The sequence below is a fragment of the Salmo salar genome, chromosome 15 (assembly GCF_965601325.2).
Source record: "Salmo salar chromosome 15, fSalSal1, whole genome shotgun sequence".
Taxonomy (NCBI): Eukaryota; Metazoa; Chordata; class Actinopteri; order Salmoniformes; family Salmonidae; genus Salmo; species Salmo salar.
The window spans coordinates 82,003,494-82,027,752 of record NC_138305.1 but is presented as its reverse complement, the minus strand read 5'-3'; positions in this window follow the sequence as shown (position 1 = coordinate 82,027,752).

The window sequence follows — 24,259 nt, the reverse complement described above, 5'->3', positions numbered from 1 at the left end:
GTTGTTTAAAAGGTCAGCGATGTGCTTCCATTTAGCCATAGGACTGGTCACATTCTTTTCTAGGAACTCATTCTGACCATACATTTTGCCACAGGGCTTTGAACTAAAAACGATCATGTCTGCAACTCAGTTGTCTGTATCTTTAACACTGATCATGGTAAATATTTTTCTGCACTGAAACACGGGGTGTTTTGGTGGAGACAGAACTATCTGATCTATAAAATACAATTGAAATTGTAGTCTTCTCCAAGTCAGTTGTCTTTACATAGAAGTCTGTTCCCTTATTAATTGAAAACGTGTTTCCAATGTGCATCCCCATGGACAAAATAACACATTCCACTGTAGGTACAAGCGGTTAAGGGGGGGTGGCAAAGGATGAAAAATTAAGGAAATTAGCAAGGAATTGATTTGTTGAATTGATCCACTACAATGTCATAATGACATACTTTGATTTGTAAGGTAAGCAGAGCAGTACTAGTAGGATTGGCTGTGTAGTAGGGAGAGTGCTCCGTGATGTGCTTTGGAGTCAGAGCCAGACTCAGTCACAAGGGCAAGGCACATTTTATTTAAAATTGGGTTGATCTCCACTGATTCCAGGCTTCAGCATGTTTCCAAGGTAACAGAGGAGTTTGGCTTAAAACCAGACCCTGCAGTGCAGAGTGCCACTGCATAGAAACCAGCCTAAATATATCCACACACTCTTTACTTCAACGTAACACATTCACATCCATTATCAACCACACACACACACACACACACACACACACACACACACACACACACACACACACACACACACACACACACACACACACACACACACTGTGCATTCTTCTCATCTTGTGTGGTCCAGACATTATACTTTATATGATATAAAAGAATGTAGCGGACACAGTGAGTAATTATAATATCTGGGGCAATGAAGGTCTGGGGTTGCGTGCTGCTGATGCCATAGCTGGAGTCAGAATGCCACGGAGTTAGCATCATTAATTAAGTTTGAATATGGACAGCCCAAAATAAATGTTTTTTACCTAGCCTACAGTAGTGGGTTAACATGGTGGCACTGCCTGATTAAAGGAATTAAAAAGTACAAAACGATATAATGTATCTTCTCTTCATTGTGAATGTTTAATTAATGTAACCGCCTTGTGAATTTCTGTCATGGGTTCTGTATCTGCTATCTATGGATAGATGATGCATGGACTGGTGCAGGGTTTTGGCTATAAACATGAATTAGGACACGTATATTAAAGCATTGATGGCCATGGATGCATATCCATTTCAGATTGTGCATTATGCGGTTTCACAACCTTTTTTTAACCTTGCGAGTGAGGTCCATAGCAGGGAAAGTCCATGGAGTCCACTGAGCATTAATTGCCAAGAAACACTGTAGTTTCTTGGACTGCCTTAGTGCTATAGCATATCACAAGACACCCTATTACTAATCTATTACCATTCTAAAAACAACATAGTGCCTCTGAGATCATAAAAATGTGTAACGCTAAGGATGATTTGGTATTCCGTTTGAATGTAAGCTTTGCTCTTTTGTGAGGCCTGTCTTTTCTGGAGAGCTTCTTGAAGTCTCCTCAAGTCTGCAGCCATGCTCTGCAGGGAAGAAGATAGCAGCCACATGGTCGCCCCCGCGTGCAGGAGGCCCCCCTCGCCCAACCTCCGCCTAAGACACATGTCTTTCTCCTCTGCTGGCTTTGCTTTCTGAGGGCTAAAAAAAATAACAGCCTTCCGATTCTGATATCATTTGTATTTTAGGAAACCAACTGAACTTAATGTGCTAAGCTTCATGGAACCGATGTACCAAAGCCTTTTAAAAAAAGTTCCTTTTCAAAATGCTTCATCTGAAATATAATGTTGTCAAGCTAATTCATATGCTACAGCGCAAGGTTCCGTTACATGTGCCATTGCAATAAACAGACAACGGTCTCCAGTAGTCTTGTGCACTACAATATACACCATAACCTCATGGCCTTCACCACATGCTTCTAAATTCGCTGTGACCCCAATTTCATCCTGCAATCTAGCTTTCTTTGGGAACCCCCCCATCACCAGTAATGGGTAGTGACTGATGGTCTCCCCAATGCGTGTGAGTGTGGGGCCTCGTGGGCTCCCGTGTCCAGGGAAGCCATGAGAAGATGTATGAAACCCAGCCCAGAAGCACCTCCCCCTCCACCTTTCATCTCTCAGGGCTGCCTGCCTAACCATCCCAACCATGGAATGCTGCCGGCAGCAGAGTTCCGCCCACCCGTCAGGCATTCCAACAAAGCATTGTGGGTGGGATTCAACAGGGTCACAGCCAAGGAAGTGAACTAGGAAGTTTTCGCAAGAGTTTAGCTTCTCTTTACAACCTTCTCTTTAAACCACTCCACTGCTACCTTTTATTCATTTCAGCAAACAAAGTCTGTGGCAGTCGATTGTAGCAAGTAAATCTTGGTGGGGCAAACAAAACATCTTTTTTTTTAGATGCATGCCAGCAAAGCGACTACACAACACAACACTAAACAATACATTAATTGCACTATAACTGCGACAAGCGGTTCCCACAAACTGTTAGGGCATACATAAAGCTGTCCCAACAGCAGAGCTTTCATTTCAGCACCATGGAGTGAATCCTTACCACTGTACACCTGGCTATCAGCGAAGCCTTGTCTGGCAGCGAAACAATTCATTCAGCCTCGTTTTCCTGCCTTGTTAAAAACTCTGGCTGATATGGCTGACTTGCTTAAACAAATGTAGCTTCTACTGATAATTGAGATGTACAAACTATGGTGTAAGGGAACAATGCCTGGATAAAAGGCATTCTGTAATTTCGATTAAGACATTAATGAGCGAGCTAAAATGGACGTAGTCAATATAACTGTGTGTTGAGCACTTTTGAAATGTACAACGAAAGAATACAGAACATGGGCTGCTCTGACAGTATTTGCCCTGTACAACAAGTCAGAACCGTAGGATAAATAAAGGGGGCATATATGCTCTTACAATATTAGATGATGACATTTCTCAAAAACAGGTTATAGGCTACATGTGCACCATCGAGTCAGAACAGTAACATTAGGCGAAATTAAGAGGTGAAAATAGACCAAATAATTAGGGTGAGACACATGGACTACAAACAGCTTACTACACAACATATACTTAGTATTACTTTCTTAGCTACAGTATACATCTCTCCCTGGCATATTACATCATTTATGCAGCAGCGTATGAGAACAAAGAATGCGGGATGCTGGCCAATAAAAAGGAAAGATTAAGATGGGCAAAAGAAAACAGACACTGAACAGAGAAACTCTGCCTAGAAGGCCAGCATCCCGGAGTTGCCTCTTCACTGTTGACGTTGAGACTGGTGTTTTGCAGGTACTACCACAGTTGCAGAAGAAAACAATATGAAAGTACACATTTACCAGTGTAAATATTTTTTGGGTTCATTTTTCATTTAATTTTTAAAAACTACAGTTGAAGTCGGAAGTTTACATACACCTTAGCCAACTACAGTTTTTCACAATTCCTAACATTTAATACTAGTAAAAAATCCCTGTCTTAGGTCAGTTAGGATCACCACTTTATTTTAAGAATGTGAAATGTCAGAATAATAGCAGAGAGAATGATTTATTTCAGCTTTTATTTATTTTATCACATTCCCACAACAAAGCACCCCCACAACATGATGCTGCCACCCCTGTGCTTCATGGTTGGGATGGTGTTCTTCGGCTTGCAAGGCTCCCCCTTTTTCCTCCAAACATAACGATGGTCATTATGGCCAAACAGCTCTATTTTTGTTTCATCAGACGAGAGGACATTTCTCCAAAAAGTACAATCTTTGTCCCCATGTGCAGTTGAAAACCATAGTCTGGCTTTTTTATTGCGGTTTTAGAGCAGTGGCTTCTTCCTTGCTGAGCGGCCTTTCAGGTTATGTCAATATAGGACTTGTTTTACTATGGATATAGATACTTTCATACCTGTTTCCTCCAGCATCTTCACAAGGTCCTTTGCTGTTGTTCTGGGATTGATTTGCACTTTTCGCACCAAAGTACGTTCATCTCTAGGAGACAGAACACGTCTCCTTCCTGAGCGGTATGACGGCTATGTGCTCCCATGGTGTTTATACTTGCATACTGTTGTTTGTACAGATGAATGTGGTACCTTCATGCGTTTGGAAATTGCTCCCAAGGATGAACCAGACTTGTGGAGGTCTACATTTTTGTTTCTGAGATCTTGGCTGATTTCTTTTGATTTCCCCATGATGTCAAGCAAAGAGGCACTGAGTTTGAAGGTAGGCCTTGAAACACATCCACAGGTACACCTCCAACTGACTCAAATTATGTCAATTTGCCTATTAGAAGCTTCTAAAGCCATGACATCATTTTCTGGAATTTTCCAAGCTGTTTATCGGCACAGTCAACTTAGTGTATGTACACTTCTGACCCGCTGGAATTGTGATGCAGTGAATTATAAGTGTAATAATCTGTCTGTAAACAATTGTTTGAAAAATGACTTGTGTCATGCACAAAGTAGATGGCCTAACCGACTTGCCAAAACTATAGTTCGTTAACAAGAAATTTGTGGAGTGGTTGAAAAACGCGTTTTAATGACTCCAACCTAAGTGTATGTAAACTTCTGACTTCAACTGTAATTCATACCTTCTCATAATTTGGTTTGCTAGAGATGCGACACTGTCAATTAGTTAGATATTTACGTGCGCGACACAGTCGTTCGTTCTTTATGTTCCGTTGCCATGCTCTGTCACAGCTGTCGAAAGGAGCGGACCAAAGTGCAGCGTGGTTGTAGTTCCACATTTTATTAAATCCGTGACAAAACAATAATAACTGAATTTACAAAAACAACAAACCGTGACACAGAGAGAAACAAACACTACTCAAAATATAATCACCCACAAAACCCAGGAAGAAAAACCCCTACTTAAATATGATCTCCAATCAGAGGTAATGAGGACCAGCTGCCTCCAATTGGAGATCAACCCCAAAAAAACAACAACATAGAAATAGAAAAAGTAGAACTAAAACATAGAAATACAAAACATAGAAAAACACAAAACACCGCCTGTCACGCCCAGACATACTCTACCATAGAAAATTACCTCTTACTATGGTCAGGACGTGACATGCTCAGACGCAACGTTCTTATCTCTTGCTTGCTGCTAGGTAGCCAACTACGGCTATGACTGTCACTGCCTGTAATGTAATAGTTTAAGCTGTTTTTCAGTGGTCTAAAGTACTTAAGTAAAACTACTTTAAAGTACTACTTATGTAGGTTTTTGGCGTATCTGTACTTTACTTTCCTATTTCTATTTTTTTGCCAACTTTTACTTTTACTTCACTACGTTCCTAAAGAAAATAATGTACTTTTTACTCCAAACATTTTCCCTGACACTCAAAAGTACTCGTTACATTTTGACAGGAAAATGGTCCAATTCAGACACTTACCAAGAGAAAATCCCTGGTCATTCCTAGTGCCTCTGATCTGGTGGACTCACTAAACAAAAATTATTCATTTGTAAATTATGTCTGAGTGTTGGAGTGTGCACCTGTCAATAAAAAAATTAAAAAAATATTGTGCCGTCTGGTTTGCATAATATAAGCAATTTGAACTGGTTTACACTTTTACTTTTGATACTTAAGTATATTTAAAACCAAATACTTTTAGACTTTCACTCAAGTAGTATTTTACTGGGTGGCTTTCACTTTTACTTGAGTCATTTTCTATTAAGGTATCTTTACTTTTACTCAAGAATAACAATTGAGTACTTTTTCCACCAGTGCTGTTTATCCCACTTATACCACAATTGCCAAAGAAAACAATACTAAGCACATATATAACTCTAGAAAAAAAAATGTGTTGATATTTTAATTTATATAAGCTAATTCATACTTGCTCATCTTTTGGTTGCTAGAGACGCGACCCAGTCGTTCATTCGATAAGTTCAATATTTATGGACGCGACCCAGTCGTTCGCTCTTTATGTTCTGTTGCCATGCTCGCTGGCAATGTTCTCATCCCTTGCTTGCTAGATAGCCAGCTGGTTATGGCTAACACAGTCACAACCTCTGCAGCCAGAATAACAGCAAAGTAGCTGTTTTCTACTAACATTAATTTGGATACATCCATAACAATGAGCTGATAATGCCAGGTTTTGCCTGGCAAAAAAATAATTGTATTCTCGTCAGCACTGACTGTTAATTACGAGGAGATTGCATTGCATATCAGATGCAAGTATGTCTCTGCAAAAACAAATCAATGCTAGCTAGCTAAGTTTTTCCACGTTGGACCTGCGTTGACAATGCATTCAATTTCAGGTCATCTATAAGTCTATGCTAGGTAAAGCTCCGCCTTATCTCAGTTCACTGGTCACGATAACAACACCCACCCATAGCACACGTTCCAGCAGGTATATCTCACTGATCATCCCCAAAGCCAACACTTCATTTGGCCGCCTTTCCTTCCAGTTCTCTGCTGCTAGTGACTGGAACGAATTGCAAAAATCGCTGAAGTTGGAGACTTTTATTTCCCTCACCAACTTTAAACATCAGCTACCTGAGCTGCTAACCGATCGCTGCAGCTGTACATAGTCCATCTGTAAATTGCCCACCCAATCTACCTACCTCATCCCCATACTGTTTGTATTTTATTTACTTTTCTGTTCTTTTGCACACCAGTATTTCTACTTGCACATCATCATATGCACATTTATCACTCCAGTGTTAATCTGCTAAATTGTAATTATTCGCTCCTATGGCCTATTTATTGCCTACCTCCTCATGCCTTTTGCACACACTGTATATAGACTTTCTTTTTTTCTACTGTGTCATTGACTTGTTTATTGTGTTATTGGCTTGTTTATTGTTTCCTCCATGTGTAACTCTGTGTTGTCTGTGTCACACTGCTTTGCTTTATCTTGGCCAGGTCGCAGATGTAAATGAGAACTTGTTCTCAACTAGCCTACCTGGTTAAATAAAGGTGAATTAAAAAATAAATAAAATATGTCAGTTTGTGTGGTTGTTGGTTTAGATTTCTGTAACTTTGTTGCACGTATGGTCTTCATGTGTAGGAGCATATTTCGCCATGATTGCAAGGCCATGATTTCCAACTTTACCGATATCTTTTCCAACTGTTCTGTTATCTGTTTTTAATGTCCATTCTAGAATGCCCTTCTAGCCAGTCAGAAATGGGTATTCAACCATGTTAGGGTATAAATGTGTATTAAAGTAGTAAAAAGTTAAGTATTTGGTCCGATATTCATAGTCCGCAATGACTACACCAAGGCTGTGACTACACATTTGTTGGATGCATTTGCTGTTTGTGGAGTAAAGGTGATCAAAAGGTTTTTTTCACCTCTAGTTGCACAGGTTACATGCTGGTGGAAATTAGGTAAAACGGATTTCAGTTTTCCTGCATTAAAATCACCGGTCACTAGGAGCGCCGCCTCTGTGTGAGCAATTTCTTATTAGCTTATGGCCCTATACATCTCGTTTTAATAAAATAAACAGAAAATAATACAAAACAATAACCTCGAACAATGCACAGACAAGAAACAGAAACAGAAACAATGACGAGTGGGGAAGAAACCAGAGGGAGTGACGTATAAAGGGAAGGTAATCAAGGAGGTGATGGAGTCCAGGTGAGTGTCATTATGCGCCTAACGCTGGTGAAAGGTGTGCACCCTAACGAGCAGCCTGGTGACCTAGAGGCCGGAGAGGGAGCACACGTGACAGTACCCCCTCCCCGACGCGCAGCTCCAGCCGCAGGACGCTGACCAAGATGACGATCCCGGGGATCAGGAGCGGACCGGTCACCTCTGCTAAGGCACGGGAACCTGTCGAACCAGCTGAGGTGTGGGAGCATGATGATCTAGAGCACCGGAGAGAGAGCATTCGTGACAGTACCCCCTCCCCGGAACATTCGGCTCCAGCCGCAGGATGCCAACCACAGGGACGATCCCGGGGATCCGGAGCAGACCGGTCGCCTCAGCTGAGGCGCAGAAACCTGACGAACCAGCTGAGGAGTAAGAGCCTCGGCTGAGGCACGGAAACCTGTTCGTTCAGCTTAGGCATGGGAGCCTATCCAACCCGCTGAGGCATGGGAGCCTACAAACCGGCTGAGGCCTCCCGGTAGCTCCGCTCCAACACCTGGACCCAACATCACCCCCAACACAATTTTTTTACAATTATATATTTTTTTTAACTCCCTGATACTTCCCTTTGTTGAGTCGTCATTCTGTAACGAGTACGCTGAGAGTCGCGAAGCAAGTTTAGGGAGTGAATACGTTTAAAAAATAAATTAACAAAATAAGAAACACAAACAGCGCATGGACATGAAACAGGAACAGAAACAATGACGACAGGGGAAGAAACCAAAGGGAGTGACATATAAAGGGCAGGTAATCAAGGAGGTGATGACAGGTGTGCGCCATAACGAGCAGCCTGGTGACCTAGAGGCCGGAGAGGGAGGACACGTGATAGTCCTCCCCTCCCCTTTAAAAATCTTTAAGTTATGGAATTGAAATTTAATTGGAATTAGACTGTTTGGACTTTTTCAATTGGAATTGTAAAAAATGTAGTCTTTGGAATTGAATTGGAATTCAATATTTTTACAGCAGTGGAGGCTGCTGACGGGAGGACGGCTCATAATAATGGCTGTCGTCAAACCATGTGTTTGGTGTATTTGATACCGTACCACTTATTCCGCTCCAGCCATCACCACGAGTCCGTCCTCCCCAATTAAGGTGCCAAAAGCCGCCTGTGTTTTACAGTTCCTAGTTAATAGAATTAATGCACATAAAATCAATTTAATGTAGGATTTGTTTCAACCTGTATTCCTATATTTCCAGTATAGCTATGCTGTGTGAACAGGGACATGATCAGCCTGAAAGCCTTAATTTTAATTGGAATTTTAGGAATTGCTGGGGATAATATTGAATCTGGAATATAATTATTGGAATTCAACTAACATTGGATTTCAGAAGAATTTAATTATCTCTGAATTCAAAGACTGACAGGGAATTTGAATTGAATTAAATGGAATTTACAGGGAGAGAGAATTGAATTCGAATTGAATTTGTGGAATTGACCCAACCCTGACTTGTGAATACCATTTTTATGTCTCTGTGCAGTATGAAGGAAGTTAGAGGTCGTTTTGTGAGCCAATGCTAACTAGCATTAGCATAATGCCTGGAGGTCTACAGGTACGCTAGTGTACGCTAGTTCATCTGACTGTGAGTAAGTATAAAAAATTACTTAGCTGCCAGAATCTCGCAGTATTCCTTTAATACCAAGAAACAATAATGGCCAATTCATGGCCAGTCGATTTCAATCTGGATCTTTCTGGTCATATTCATTCCTGGTTTTAATGAGTGTAGAATAGGCTAGGTTACAGAGGAAAGACTGCTGAGAGTGGAGATTGGCTGGTAGTTCAAACCGACTCTCTGTGAAAGGAACTGTGTGTGGTAGTGGCAACAGCAGCTATCTGAGACCATTCTCCTCAGCAGGCTTTGTGTTAGATCTAAGGCGAGCAAGTTCACAGAGACAGACCCTGGAGAAGGGGAGGGAAAACTGGTCTGGACAGGGTTTTTTTTCAAAGGCAATTCCAGCATTTGGATGCCCATCATGATTCACGCATGCAGCAGGGGATTCAAAAGATGCAGAAATGTCTTTTGTTCACCAGCTCTCCTTTAGAACTGATTCTTTTAGTGCAGTTTTAAAACAGCAGTCTCTCTTTTTTATAACGGCAGCCTTTCGTTTAGAAATGTTAATGCAACAAAGATGTCTCAAAAGAATGTGTAGTTGTACTCTTATAAGATGTTATGCATATTTATGGTGGTCCATCTCAGATAAGAGGCTGGTGCCCATGAGTTCATGTAATTGTATCCTCCTACCCCGTGTTTAGAGGATATGGATTTGTCCCCCCCCCACCCCCACCTTCCTTTCCCACTCACTGAGCTATCCGGTTACATAAAACATTTATTGCTATTTCCCTTTCAATACAAAATAAGTCCTCATAAAATACACATCACATTGGCTAATGCTCCATTTAGCTTTCCCAATAATAAAGACCCTCTTGAAATAGTAACAGAGAGCTTATCCCAGTTTGCATTATCGTCTGGCTTGGAATCATAAGTGTCCCTTATTGAATCTCCTCCATTAGCAGACTGGAAATGGGGGAGCCTGTTCCTCTCACACAGATGCTATTTTGTACACAACTCAAGCAACTAGAGCCGTACATACTGTATACCCAGATATTGCATCTAAAGTGTTTAATGACCTCTTTGGCATGTTCACTTGTTGCTAATGACTGGTGAAGCATTAAGATGGGAAGCATTTCCTCCTGCATTCCTCGGTTCTCCATTAATGTCCTAATCAATCACAGGAGCGGCTCTAACAGTCTGCCCTCCTTTCCGTTCCTCAGGCTGGGGTTGAGTTCTGGCTATGTACGCTGCTGACCTTGGGGAAGAAGAGAGAGGAGTCCTCTAGGCACATTATTGCTCAGTGGAGCTGATAAACCTTTGTCTTGTTTCGAGGAAATGCTGATGGACATACTGGGACACTGGCAACACAGGAAGCAGAATGAGGATAATAGAACCAACACGGCTAACCTTTCTTACACGCTGCCGCTGGGAGGCTGAGGGGCCATGGCTCGCCACTCAACACTCCCCAGTCCCCACTGCCTGGGAGAGGTAGGGGAGGGGCCGTGTGGAGGGTGAGGGGATGGTTCTCATAGCTCTCTTTCTCTCCCTTACAGGATTCCTTTCCTGCCACTTCACTCCCCAATCTTGTTTCACGGCCAGTGGGTCTCAATGGCCGGCTCTGAAGGGGGGTTGAGGGGGGACAAGTGGGGCCACGGGGGACTGTTACAGAGTGAATAGGTGTATTTGGACTGTAGGTTCTGGGTTTGAGGGGTTCACAGAGAGCTGAGCTACAGGGGGGCTTCATTCTCTTTTCACTCAAAGTGGGTCAGGTGCTCGCTGTGTGAAAGTCTGGGAAAACTGTAAGAGAAAGTTCAGTGCAATTTTTTTTTTTTTACAACAACGCTAACTGGTTGTGGCAAACAATAACATTGCGGACTATATTGCATGTCTGGTTGCCATGGAGATGGCAACCATGAGACGACTCTTTGGATAAAAAATTCAAATGAACGTAACTGGTACAGTCTTATTTATTTAGAACTGTCTTTTTTATTAATTTTTTTTATACATTATGTTGATTTCAATTGATTTCTTGAAAAGAGTGTGATTAAGCAGGTTCTGGGATTGGATCCTCAGACCACCATGATTATCCATTACTTCCTACATGTTTTATGATTATCTGATGCCTAGAAAGCTCACTGCTCCAACATGCTGACAAGCCATGCACTCACTGCACTCACTGATGCACTCACTGCACTGATGACCAACCTGCTGCACTACAGCTTCCATCCTTCGTCAAACAAAGGGAAAACCATATTTTTTAAGAGAGGTCTTTGAACTCTCCGTCTGCCTCTCATTCTGCGCTGCTGCCAATGGTCAGAGATTGAAGAGAAAGAGGAATGGGGTCACAGATCACTTAACTGGTCACATTAACTTGAAGAAATGTGTATGTGAAGTGCTTAACCCACAGCTAGCCCTCTGTGGCACCATTCTGTGACATAAATCACCCTTTAGTAGGCATTTGTCAGAGACTGGGCTGATGAACAATGAGCTGTTCTTAATGAGGGTGAAAGGGACAAAGTCAAAAGATGACCGGAAAATTAAGGAGATGGGAGGTGGTTTTCACTCTGAGGGGCCCTGCCCTGTCTGTAAAGTTTCTTTACATGAGTGAATGTCTAGCAGAGATACAAGGCCCTTTTTGAGTTTGCCACTGCAGATTTTGACTAGTATCAGAGACTTTGCAAGAATGTTATATAGTTAAGCAAGCATAGAGACACAATCATTTCAAGATGGTGTATGTTGTAGTAATTACCTAAATATACTTGTCAGTTGTGAAAAGGAGATAATTGTGAAATTACTGACCAGGGTAGGTTATGTTCATTCCATAAGGAATCATGTCTACATATGTGTTTTATAATTTATCAAACTATTGACTTATTAATTTATATGCTGTATGTTGGGAATAATATTAGACATTTATCAGAATTGGTAACACACAAACTCCTCCCACAGAGCAATAAAACCAATTTGCTTATCTCCTGTAATCAAAGATATTTAATATCAGCATGTGATAAATACAGTACGTCTGTAGCTGCCTCTCATTAATTCATCTTTTAATAATTGGGTATGAATTAATAAGAGTATCTCTTAAGTATTTATTTGTGTGCATGTATAAAACATACACCCATGATGCATATGTTTGGTTGGCAAACTAATGATGATTGTGTTGGATTGTGAGGGGCTCCCAGTTTTCAGTCTTCCTCCATCTTGTGGTCCTGCAGTAGTAATCATGTGGTGTTGCGGTGTTGTAACGAACAGGAAGCAAGGGGTCCACTCCAGTGGGTGGGATGTGGGGGGGGTGGGGGGGGGTGAAGACTAGACTATCCTCCATCTATATATGTTGTCATAGCCAAGTTTCGGAATGTTAAGGAGTGTGAAATTTATGGCCACATGTGTGAAGTTTCACATGTACATTTTCCCTTATGTGAAAGAAAAAACACCCCACATTTTCACCACTTCCAGCTACATCTGTTCTGACATCCAGGGGCCGACCCTGCTTAACTGACAAACCAGCAGTAGGATGCAGTGTGCTATGTTGGTGGAATGAATCTGCCATAAATTGCAACTGGACAAAAGGCAGCGAAAGGTCATGGTAACGTAACCATATACAGGGAAAATTGCAGGAAAGAGGAAGGCGTTTTATTTAATTGCGTAATGATAAAAAAAATGTGTTCACTGAATTCTTTTATTTTTTTACATCCATTTACAATTAATTTGCTCTCACATAAAAAAAATATTGCAATATTTTGTTTTGCTATAAGTACGTTGGAGTTAATGCTTTGTGTAACCGGTGTGAAATGGCTAGCTAGTTAGCGGGGAACACGCTAATAGAGTTTCAATCAAAACTTTCACGTGAGAATCGTATGGGCAGTTTTGCAAGTTCAACATGTGAAAAACAATCACATGTAAAAACATAACTTGCAGTTTAATATGTGAAAAACTCCCTTTCACATTTGGAATTACAATTTCATGTGAAAAACAATCACTTGAATGTTTTTCAAATATGAAATAGCAAATTGTATTTTTACATGTGATTGTTTTTCACATGTGATCTTGCAATTCCACATGTGAAAAACTGCCCGTCCGATTCTCACGTGAAAGTTTTTAAGATGTGAAAACTTCAATTTTCACATGTAAAACTGCAATTCACATGTGAGTTGAAAACATGTTATTCTCCTCATGTCAAAAGGTAGTGTTAACATGTGAACTTTAAATGTAATACATGTGAAAATATGGTTTCACATGTGAAATTTAAGCTCAACATGTGGAAACAACTACTTCACATATGAAAATGCGATTTCACATGTGAAACTGGAAATTCAACATATTTTTTTTTGTAAGGGTGTCAGGGCTGAACAGAACAGACCCCATAAACCTCTGGACTCCGTAACCACACAGGTCCGTGCTGGTCACCCTGGAGGCTGTAGAGGTGGGGGTCGTAGGGGGCTGGGAGAGACAAACAAAAAGGCCCTTGAAGAGGCTTTCCTGTGCTACGTGTCAGATGAGCCTCAGGGTATCACTGTCTGTACACACACTCATTCAACACTATTCATGTGGATGTGTTGTACACAATGTTGGGCTCTCAATCCGTTTGGAACATTGGAAGTGTTGAGAATGCTTATGGCTTAGAGCGATGGGGTGATATACTGTACAGTATATGCTGTACTGTACAAATCTCACATTTATATTTGCTATTTTCTATATATCGGTTCTCTCAGACTGCCGAGTTAGCCACGAGTTGAGTGTAATTCTAGCCCTGCCGCCATGTACAGTTGAAGTCGGAAGTTTACATACAACTTAGCCAAAAAAATTCAAACTCAGTTTTTCACAATTCCTGACATTTAATCCTAGTAAAAATTCCCTGTCTTAGGTCAGTTAGGATCACCACTTTATTTTAAGAATGTGAAATGTCAGAATAACAGTGGAGAGAATGATTTATTTCAGCTTTTATTTCTTTCATCACATTCCCACTGGGTCAGAAGTTTACATACACTCAATTAGTATTTGGTAGCATTGCCTTTAAATTGTTTAACTTGGATCAAATGTTTTGGGTAGCCTTCCACAAGCTTCCCACAATAAGTTGGTGAATTTTGGCCCATTCCTCCTGACAGAGCTGGTGGAATGAGTCAGGTTTCTAGACCTCCTTGTTCGCACACACTTATTCAGTTCTACCCACACATTTTCTATAGGATTGAGGTCAGGGCTTTGTGACGGCCACTCCAATACCTTGACTTTGTTGTCCTTAAGCCATTTTGCCACAACTTGGAAGTATGCTTGGGGTCATTGTCCATTTGGAAGACCCATTTGCGACCAAGCTTCAGCTTCCTGACTGATGTCTTGAGATGTTGCTTCAATATATCCACTTAATTTTCTCGCCTCATGATGCAATCTATTTTGTGAAGTGCATCAGTCCCTCCTGCAGCAAAGCACCCCCACAACATGATGCTGCCACCCCCGTGCTTCACGTTTGGGATGGTGTTCTTCAGCTTGCAAGCCTCCCCCTTTTTCCTCCAAACATAAGGATGGTCATTATGGCCAAACAGTTCTATTTTTGTTTCATCAGACCAGAGGACATTTCTCCAAAAAGTCCGATCTTTGTCCCCATGTGCAGTTGCAATCAGTAGTCTGGCTTTTTTATGGCGGTTTTGGAGTAGTGGCTTCATCCTTGCTGAGCGGCCTTTCAGGTTTTGTCGATATAGGACTCGTTTTACTGTGGATATAGACACTTTTGTACCAGTTTCCTCCAGCATCTTCACAAAGTTTCCTGTTGTTCTGGGATTAATTTGCACTTTTCGCACCAAAGTACGTTTATCTCTAGGAGACAGAATGTTTCTCCTTCCTGAGCGGTATGACGGCTGCGTGGTCCCATGGTGTTAATACTTGCGTACTATTGTTTGTACAGATGAACGTGGTACCTTCAGGCGTTTGGAAATTGCTCTCAAGGATGAACCAGACTTGTGGAGGTCTACAATTGTTTTCCAAGGTCTTGGCTGATTTCTTTTGATTTTCCCATTATGTCAAGCAAAGAGGCACTGAGTTTGAAGGTAGGCCTTGAAATTCATCCACAGGTACACCTCCAATTGACTCAAATGATGTCAATTAGCCTAACAGAAGCTTCTAAAGCCATGGCATCATTTTCTGGGATTTTCCAAGCTGTTTAAAGGCACAGTCAACTTAGTGTATGTAAACGTCTGACCCACTGGAATTGTGATACTGTGAATTTGAAGTGAAAAAATCTGTCTGTAAACAATTGTTGGAAAAATTACTTGTGTCATGCACCAAGTAGATGTTCTAACTGACTTGCCAAAACTATAGTTTGTTAACAAGACATTTGTGGAGTGGTTGAAAAACGAGTTTTAATGACTCTAACCTAATTGTATGTACACTTCCGACTTCAACTGTATGAGTGGGGCACTTTGGGAGGGTGGGGTGCTTGAATCATAGTCGAGGAAGTAGGGGTGCTGAGGGTGCTGCAGCACACCCTGAAAAATATGAATTAAAAAAAGTATTGCACTGGGCCTTTACTAGTCCTGTATTAGTGGACCGATATAGCCGTCTGTAGCGCTTCAACAAACAATTCTCAGCAATCACCCCGACCCCTTAACATCTTCCCACGGCTATGACTGGAATCCGTATGAAGAACATTTTTCTGGGTATGACAACAATCTCAGAAAGGCTGTAGAATGTGTAATCTCCTGCTGATGTGTTTGACAGAGTGGCACCTCTGCCTCTGCCTCCAATAGCAGCAGGGATTACATTTACAGGTGTGCAGAATGGCAATAACGACATTAAGCCGTGCCTTTGGCACGCTCATCTAATTAGCTATGTGTCTACTACTGTTGTGTTTGTCCATTTGAACCTGCTCATCTTCTCTATGTTCACCAATCAGCCCAAAGCCCACCTGCATCACTATCATGCTCCCGTCACAATGCAGGCCTGTTCACCCAGCAACACCTGGTCAAGTCCTACCACAGCCTAACAAGCTTCATAGACAACCCAGGTCTACAGTAACATCTCCACACTCAAACAGATGTGTTCATTATCTAATTGAAATTTGGAAAAGAGTAAGTGCATTCATGCCATTTGCCATGATATGTGACTACATCTTACAAAGGTGGAATTCTCTGTGTATTTGGCATAGTCTGCCATCGCCACTCATCTCTCCAGCCTTGCCTGTCCCAACATGGACCCAACAGGAGACCCCAGGGTGGACGGAGAACAAGTCTCACTCATAGCCCTGTCATTTAATTGTAATTGAATTAGAAATTAGGCATGGCGTTAAACCTGGTGTCAGCTCTATGGAGCAAAGGACTGGGTAAGTTACAGTGGGGCAGGGTGGAGCATAGAGAAGCGGCTGCCATTTGGGACTCAGCCGTTGTCGTTAATACCCTAGCTACAGAGTCCTGGTCTTCCTGATAGAGGCAGCTGGTCCTGCTGTTACGGAGCTGATCCAGAGGGAGGAGGGAGAGACACACCCCGGGCATTTAAACCCTGCTCAGCTCAGCTCATTTTCAAATGCAATTATTGTAGCGTCGTGTTTGGTTTGAGTCTAAAGGATTTAATATGACTGTTTGTATGCGTATGGTATGACTGTGGGCTGAGGTTAAGTGTTACTCTCTAGTATGTGTAGGATCAGGATGTTTGTTTTTAGTGAGAGGATAATGGTCTGTAGATATATCAACAGCAGCAGCAGTTCTAATTCCCCAGATTAGTCATGTGAGAAATGGGAACGTGAGGCTCCTCACGAGAGGGTTAATGGGAAGTGCCCTTCACATGATTTTATAGCCATGGAATGTAGTTGGAGAATCCTGTCGGCAGGTGCAGTGGAATGAGGTTACCATGGAAACAAGTGTTAAGGTACATAGGCGTGTGTGGCACAGTTGTCATCACATCGTTTGCCCTGATTGACCTCCTGCTAACTCAGGAAAGGACCTCAATGCCACCAGTTACTCTGTGTGCTCGATTTGGTGTTCAAAGTCCAAGGGACTCAGAATAAACACACTAAATCCAAAGTTTAAAATGCAGTCATTCCGTTATTTATTACTGTGTTTTTCTACTTGCTTGGTGGTCTGATGGCTGTCGTCATTTGATCAGCAGATCACAGGACTAAAGCAGCAAATCAGGGCCAGACTAAATGTTCCTTAGTTCTATGGCATCAAATCAGCCTCTAAAGTCTATTGCGAGCAAGATGGCGCTGTCAAGCAAGATTAGACATCATTGAGCAAGCAAACACTAAGTCGAGAGTGCAGAGGATGGGTCCTGCAAGCAGAGGATGATGCGGCTAGCGCACAGACCAGTCAAGAGCACAGAAATTTGGTTGAGAGAGTTGACAGACAGGATGTGTCTAGCGAGCAGACAGGCCAGTGGAGAGAGCAGAGAATGTGTCCAGCGAGCAGACAGGCCAGTGGAGAGAGCAGACAGGCCAGTGGAGAGAGCAAACAGGCCAGTGGAGAGAGCAAACAGGCCAGTGGAGAGAGCAGAGAATGTGTCCAGCGAGCAGACAGGCCAGTGGAGAGAGCAGACAGGCCAGTGGAGAGAGCAGACAGGCCAGTGGAGAGAGCAAACAGGCCAGTGGAGAGAGCAAACAGGCCAGTGGAGAGAGCAAACAGGCCAGTGGAGAGAACAGAGGATGTGTCCAGCGAGCAGACAGGCCAGTGGAGAGAGCAGACAGGCCAGTGGAGAGAGCAGACAGGCCAGTGGAGAGAGCAAACAGGCCAGTGGAGAGAGCAAACAGGCCAGTGGAGAGAGCAGAGAATGTGTCCAGCGAGCAGACAGGCCAGTGGAGAGAGCAGACAGGCCAGTGGAGAGAGCAGACAGGCCAGTGGAGAGAGCAAACAGGCCAGTGGAGAGAGCAAACAGGCCAGTGGAGAGAGCAAACAGGCCAGTGGAGAGAACAGAGGATGTGTCCAGCGAGCAGACAGGCCAGTGGAGAGAGCAGACAGGCCAGTGGAGAGAGCAGACAGGCCAGTGGAGAGAGCAAACAGGCCAGTGGAGAGAGCAAACAGGCCAGTGGAGAGAGCAGACAGGCCAGTGGAGAGAGCAGAGGATGTGTCAGAGAGCAGACAGGCCAAACTTGAGAGCTGGCACGTGTGACTTTGGGCGAGCAGAACATCATTGTTGCAGATCAAAAAGCAAAATGTCTTAATCACAAAATGTAGAACCGTAAGCAAAGAAACATGGTTCAAACGTGGAAACAATACATTTGAAAGCATCAAATTGTCCACCAACAATAGTTAAATGTCTTTGTCAAGTTTTCACTCTCAATTTCTCAAGTTGCTCTCTCTCAAGTCTTGGCATCTTTAGGTTTCGATTTATGTTTTTTCTCGATTGGATTTCAGGCTGGTGGGGGGTGCGTGTCTATAACCCTTACTTTCACTTTCACTGGGGTGATGGAAAAACTAACAAATGCTTGCCCTTGACCAGTCCAGTGTTGTGCCGTGTGATTGGCTGAGTATTCTTGGGGTCAAACAGGTGCGTTTCAGAGATTCAGAGCCGTCTGTTTAGCTTGTTAACTGGCTTGAACAGTAAGCACCGAATGACTTGGGGAACCCAGCTTCAACTTGATACATAAGCAAAGTAATTGGGAAATAAATTAAATAGCTATACTATACCTTGAGCTAAGTGGAATCTACTTGCTAAAGTAATTTATTTAATTACTTGTTAGCCAGCAACGTTCGTCTGTAAGATGAAAAGCAGACAGTCGGCTCTAGCTGAGTTACATCAGTCCACCACTAGACAATTGTTTTTTCTTCACCTTTCCACAAAGTGTCTGGTATGTGTTTGCTTGATATGAGCTAGTTAACCCCAATGTACACTACATGACCAAAAGTATGCGTACACCTGCTTGTCGAACATCTCATTCCAAAGTCATAGGCATTAATATGGACTTGGTCCCCCCTTTGCTGCTATAACAGCCTCCACTCTTCTAGGAAGGATTTTCACTGGATTTTGGAACATTACTGCAGGGACTTGCTTCCATTCAGCCACAAGAGTATTAGTGAGGCCGGGCACTGATGTTGGGCGATTAGGCCTGGCTCGCAGTCAGCGTTCCAATTCATCACAAAGGTGTACGATGGTGTTGAGGTCAGGGCTCTGTGCAGGCCAGTCAAGTTCTTCCACACCGATCTCGACAAACCATTTGGGCCTCGCTTTGTGCACGGGGGCATTGTCATGCTGAAACAGGAAAGGGCCTTCCCCAAACTGTTGCCACAAAGTTGGAAGTGCAGAATCGTCTAGAATGTCATTGTATGCTGTAGCGTTAAGATTTCCCTTCACTGGAACTAATGAGTCTGAACCATGAAAAACAGCCCAGACCATTATTCCTCCTCCACCAAACTTTACAGTGGGCACAATGCATTTGGGCAGGTAGCGTTCTCCTGGCATCCACCAAACCCAGATTCGTAAGTCAGACTGCAAAACGGTGAAGTGTGATTCATCACTCCAGAGAACGCACTCCTCCAGAGTCCAATGGCGGCAAGCTTTACACCACTCCAGCCGACGCTTGGCATTGCGCATGGTGATCTTAGGCTTGTGTGCATGGTGATCTTAGGCTTGTGTGCGGCTGCTCAGCCATGGAAACCCATTTCATGAAGCTCCTGACAAACAGTTATTGTGCTGATGTTACGAGTTTGGAACTCGATGGTGAATGTTGCTAAGCACTTCAGCCCTTGGCGGTCCTGTTCTGTGAGCTTCTGTGGCCTACCACTTCGCGGCTGAGCCGTTGTTGCTCCTAGATGTTTCCACTTCACAATAACAGCACTTACAGTTGACCGGGGCAGCTCTAGCAGGTCAGAAATTTGACAAACTGACCTGTTGGAAAGGTGGCATCCTATGACGATGCCATGTTGAAAGTTACTGAGCTCTTCAGTACGGGCCATTCTACTGCCAATGTTTGTCTATGGAGATTGCAAGGCTATGTGCTCAATTTTATATACCTGTCAGCACCTGGTTTTGCATCATTTCCAGTCACAACTTGTAGATGTCAGTGGCGTCGTGAAGGACAGACCAAGGCGCAGCGGGTATAGTGCTCATCTTCTTTAATTTTAATGAGATAACACTTTTACAAAAAATAACAAAACCGACAACCGATAGTTCCGTCAGGTACTTACACAAAACGGAAAACAACCACCCACAAAACCCAAAGGAAAACAGGCTGCCTAAGTATGGCTTCCAATCAGAGACAACGAAAGACACCTGCCTCTGATTGGAAACCACACTAAGCCAAACCTGGAAAACAAAACATATAAAATGAATACTAGAACCAAAATCCCCTAAACCAAAAACCCCAAAACACACAAAACAAACACCCCCTGCCATGCCCTGACCATACTACAATTACAAATGACCTCTTTACTGGTCAGGACATGACAGTAGACTTGTTTACGTGTTGCTGTGCGGTTTGTTGCAAACCTTACTTTGCTACCTGCCAAACTTACAATTTTTACTTTTTAGTATTTTTTCCCTGGCTCGACTTTTTTCATCTAACTTTTTCACCCCGGTCGCTTTATCTGGCAGGGGTCTCACAACTCAATCAATGGTTGAAAACTGTTTTCTGCCCCTCCCAAAAGATAGAATTTGTAGATAATTGGCCCTCTTTCTGGGACTCACCCATAAACAGGACCAAGCCTGGCCTGCTGAGGAGTGACGGACTCCATCCTAGCTGGAGGGGTGCTCTCATCTTATCTACGAACATAGACAGGGCTCTAACTCCCCTAGCTCCACAATGAGATAGGGTGCAGGCCAGGCAGCAGGCTGTTAGCCAGCCTGCCAGCTCAGTGGAGTCTGCCACTAGCACAGTCAGTGTAGTCAGCTTAGCTATCCCCATTGAGACCTGTGCCTCAACCTAGGTTGGGCAAAACTAAACATGGCGGTGTTCGCTTTAGCAATCTCACTGGAATAAAGACCTCCTCCATTCCTGTCATTATTGAAAGAGATTGTGATATCTCACGTCTCAAAATAGAGCTACTTAATGTTAGATCCCTCACTTCCAAGGCAGCTATAGTCACTGAACTAATGACTGATCATAATCTTGATATGATTGGCCTGACTGAAACATGGCTTAAGCCTGATGGATTTACTGTGTTAAATGAGGCCTCTCCTCATGGTTACACTAGTGACCATATCCCCAGTGCATCCTGCAAAGGTGGGGGTGTTGCTAACATTTACGATAGCAAATTTAAATGTACAAAAAAAAAAAACGACTGTGTTTTCGTCTTTTGAGCTTCTAGTCATGAAATCTATGCAGCCTACTCAATCACTTTTTATAGCTACTGTTTACAGGCCTCCTGGGCCATATACAGCGTTCCTCACTGAGCTCCCTGAATTCCTATCGGATCTTGTAGTCATGGCAGATAATATTCAAATTTCTGGTGACTTTAATATTCACATGGAAAAGTCCACAGACCCACTCCAAAAGGCTTTCGGAGCCATCATCGACTCAGTGGGTTTGTCCAACATGTCTGCGGACCTACTCACTGCCACAGTCATACTCTGGAACTAGTTTTGTCCCGTGGAATAAATATTGTTGATCTTAATGTTTTTCCTCATAATCCTGGACTATTGGACCACCATTTTATTACGTTTGCAATCGCAACAAATAATCTGCTCAGACTCCAACCAAGGATCATCAAAAGCCGTGCTATAAATTCTCGGACAACCCAAAGATTCCTAGATGCCCTTCCAGACTCCCTCCACCGACCCAAAGACGTCAGAGTACAAAAAAAACAGTTAACCACCTAACTGAGGAACTCAATTTAACCTTGCGTAATACCCTAGATGCAGTCGCATCCCTAAAAACCAAAACAGTTGTCATAAGAAGCTCCCTGGTATACAGAAAATACACGAGCCCTGAAACAAGCTTTCAGGAAATTGGAATGGAAATGGCGCTACACTAAACTGGAAGTCGTCTGACTAGCTTGGAAAGACAGTACCGTGCAGTATTGAAGAGTGCTTTGGCAAAGTGGGTGGGGTTATATCCTGCCTGTTTGGCCCTGTCTGGGTGTATTGTCGGACGGGCCCACAGTGTCTCCCGACCCCTCCTGTCTCAGCCTCCAGTATTTATGCTGCAATAGTTTATGTGTCGGGGGCTAGGGTCAGTCTGTTATATCTGTAGTCTTATTCGGTGTCCTGTGTGAATTTAAGTATGCTCTCTCTAATTCTCTCTCTTTCTCTCTCTCTTGGAGGACCTGAGCCCTAGGACCATGCCTCAGGACTACCTGGCCTGATGACTCCTTGCTGTCCCCAGTCCACCTGGTCGTGCTGCTGCTCCTGTTTCAACGGTTCTGCCTGCGGTTATGGAACCCTGACCTGCTACCTTGTCCCAGACCTGTTGTTTTCAACTCTCTAGAGACAGCAGGTGCGGCAGAGATACTCTGAATGATCGTCTATGAAAAGCCAACTGACATTTATTCCTGAGGTGCTGACCTGTTGCACCCTCTACAACCACTGTGATTATTATTATCTGACCCTGCTGGTCATCTATGAACATTTGACCATCTTGGCCATGTTCTGTTATAATCTCCACCCAGCACACCCAGAAGAGGACGGGCCACCCCTCATAGCCTGGTTCCTCTCTAGGTGTCTTCCTAGGTTCCGGCCTTTCTAGGGAGTTTTTCCTAGCCACCGTGCTTCTATACCTGCATTGCTTGCTGTTTGGGGTTTTAAGCTGGGTTTCTGTACAGCACTTTGTGTCATCAGCTGATGTAAGAAGGGCTTTATAAATTCATTTGATTGATTGATTGAGGTGTGGCTGAAATAGCCAAGTCCCCTCATTTGAAGGGGAGTGCACATACTTTGGAGTATGGGCATAATGTGGCTGTGATTTAACAAGTTCATTGATCATACACTTGGTCATGGCCATAATTTAATATAGTTAAATATAATGACTCCATTGTTGGGAATAACATGTAGGGTACACACATAATAATGTCATAAAGATGATGACATTGAAAAAAATGAAGGACTAGTGGGCTAGTTAAGCGAGTGCAGGAATTGAGGCAAGATCCAATATTTAGGGTATTTATTAAGCCCACACACACAGCATAGGGGGATTTAGAATTATATGGAGACACGAAGGGGAGAATCTTCTACATTAACAGTACATAACCAGGGCCAAATAATAGACTGTAAACTGACATTAATATGATTAACCAGCTAAACTCATGTTAACATGTCATAACGGTACACGCAACATTCAAAGGAGGACTGAGGACAAAGCAATGCCATTCATTCACCAAACATTTAACTGATTTGCTTAATAATTTTTTTTACATTTTGATTCAAAATAATTGTCTGATTGGGAACTACCATTGTCTTTCAAATTACAGTGACAAATTATTTCAACTTAGCATTGGACATTTTATTGAGTACAGGAGTCAAAACACATATGGATTCTCATCAGATCAGATGTTATCAGCAAGCCAGAGCCATCTGTAGAAAGAGCACAAGTAGAACAAAGATATATGTGCAAACATACAACACATTAATTACATTTTAGTAATTTAGCACACTCTTATCCAGAGCAACTAACAGTAGTGAGTGCATACATTTTCATACTGGTCCCACTAGGGAATCAAACCCACAACCCTGGCATTGAAACCCCATGCTCTACCAACTGAGCCACATGGGGCCTGTATCATTCCCATGTATCATTTAACCAAATATTAATGCGCTCGGTCCCAAATGATCTCAGCGCATCTCCTCACTTCCTCTCTACATCCTTCTCAAAACCCATTGGAGGAGGTCTCCTTTGATAGGGGTTTTAGAAGGATGAAAGGAAAGATAATCAAATCAAATCAAATGTTATTGGTCACATACACATGGTTAGCAGATGTTTTTGCGAATGTAGGGAAATGCTTGTTCTTCCAATTCCGACAGTGCAGCAATATCTAACAAGTAATCCAACAATTTCACAACAAATACCTAATATACACACATTTAAGTAAAGGAATGGAATAATAATATATAAATATATGGAGCGGCATAGGTTAAGATGCAATAGATAGTATAGAATACAGTATATAATTATGAGATGTGTAATGCAAAATATGTAAAC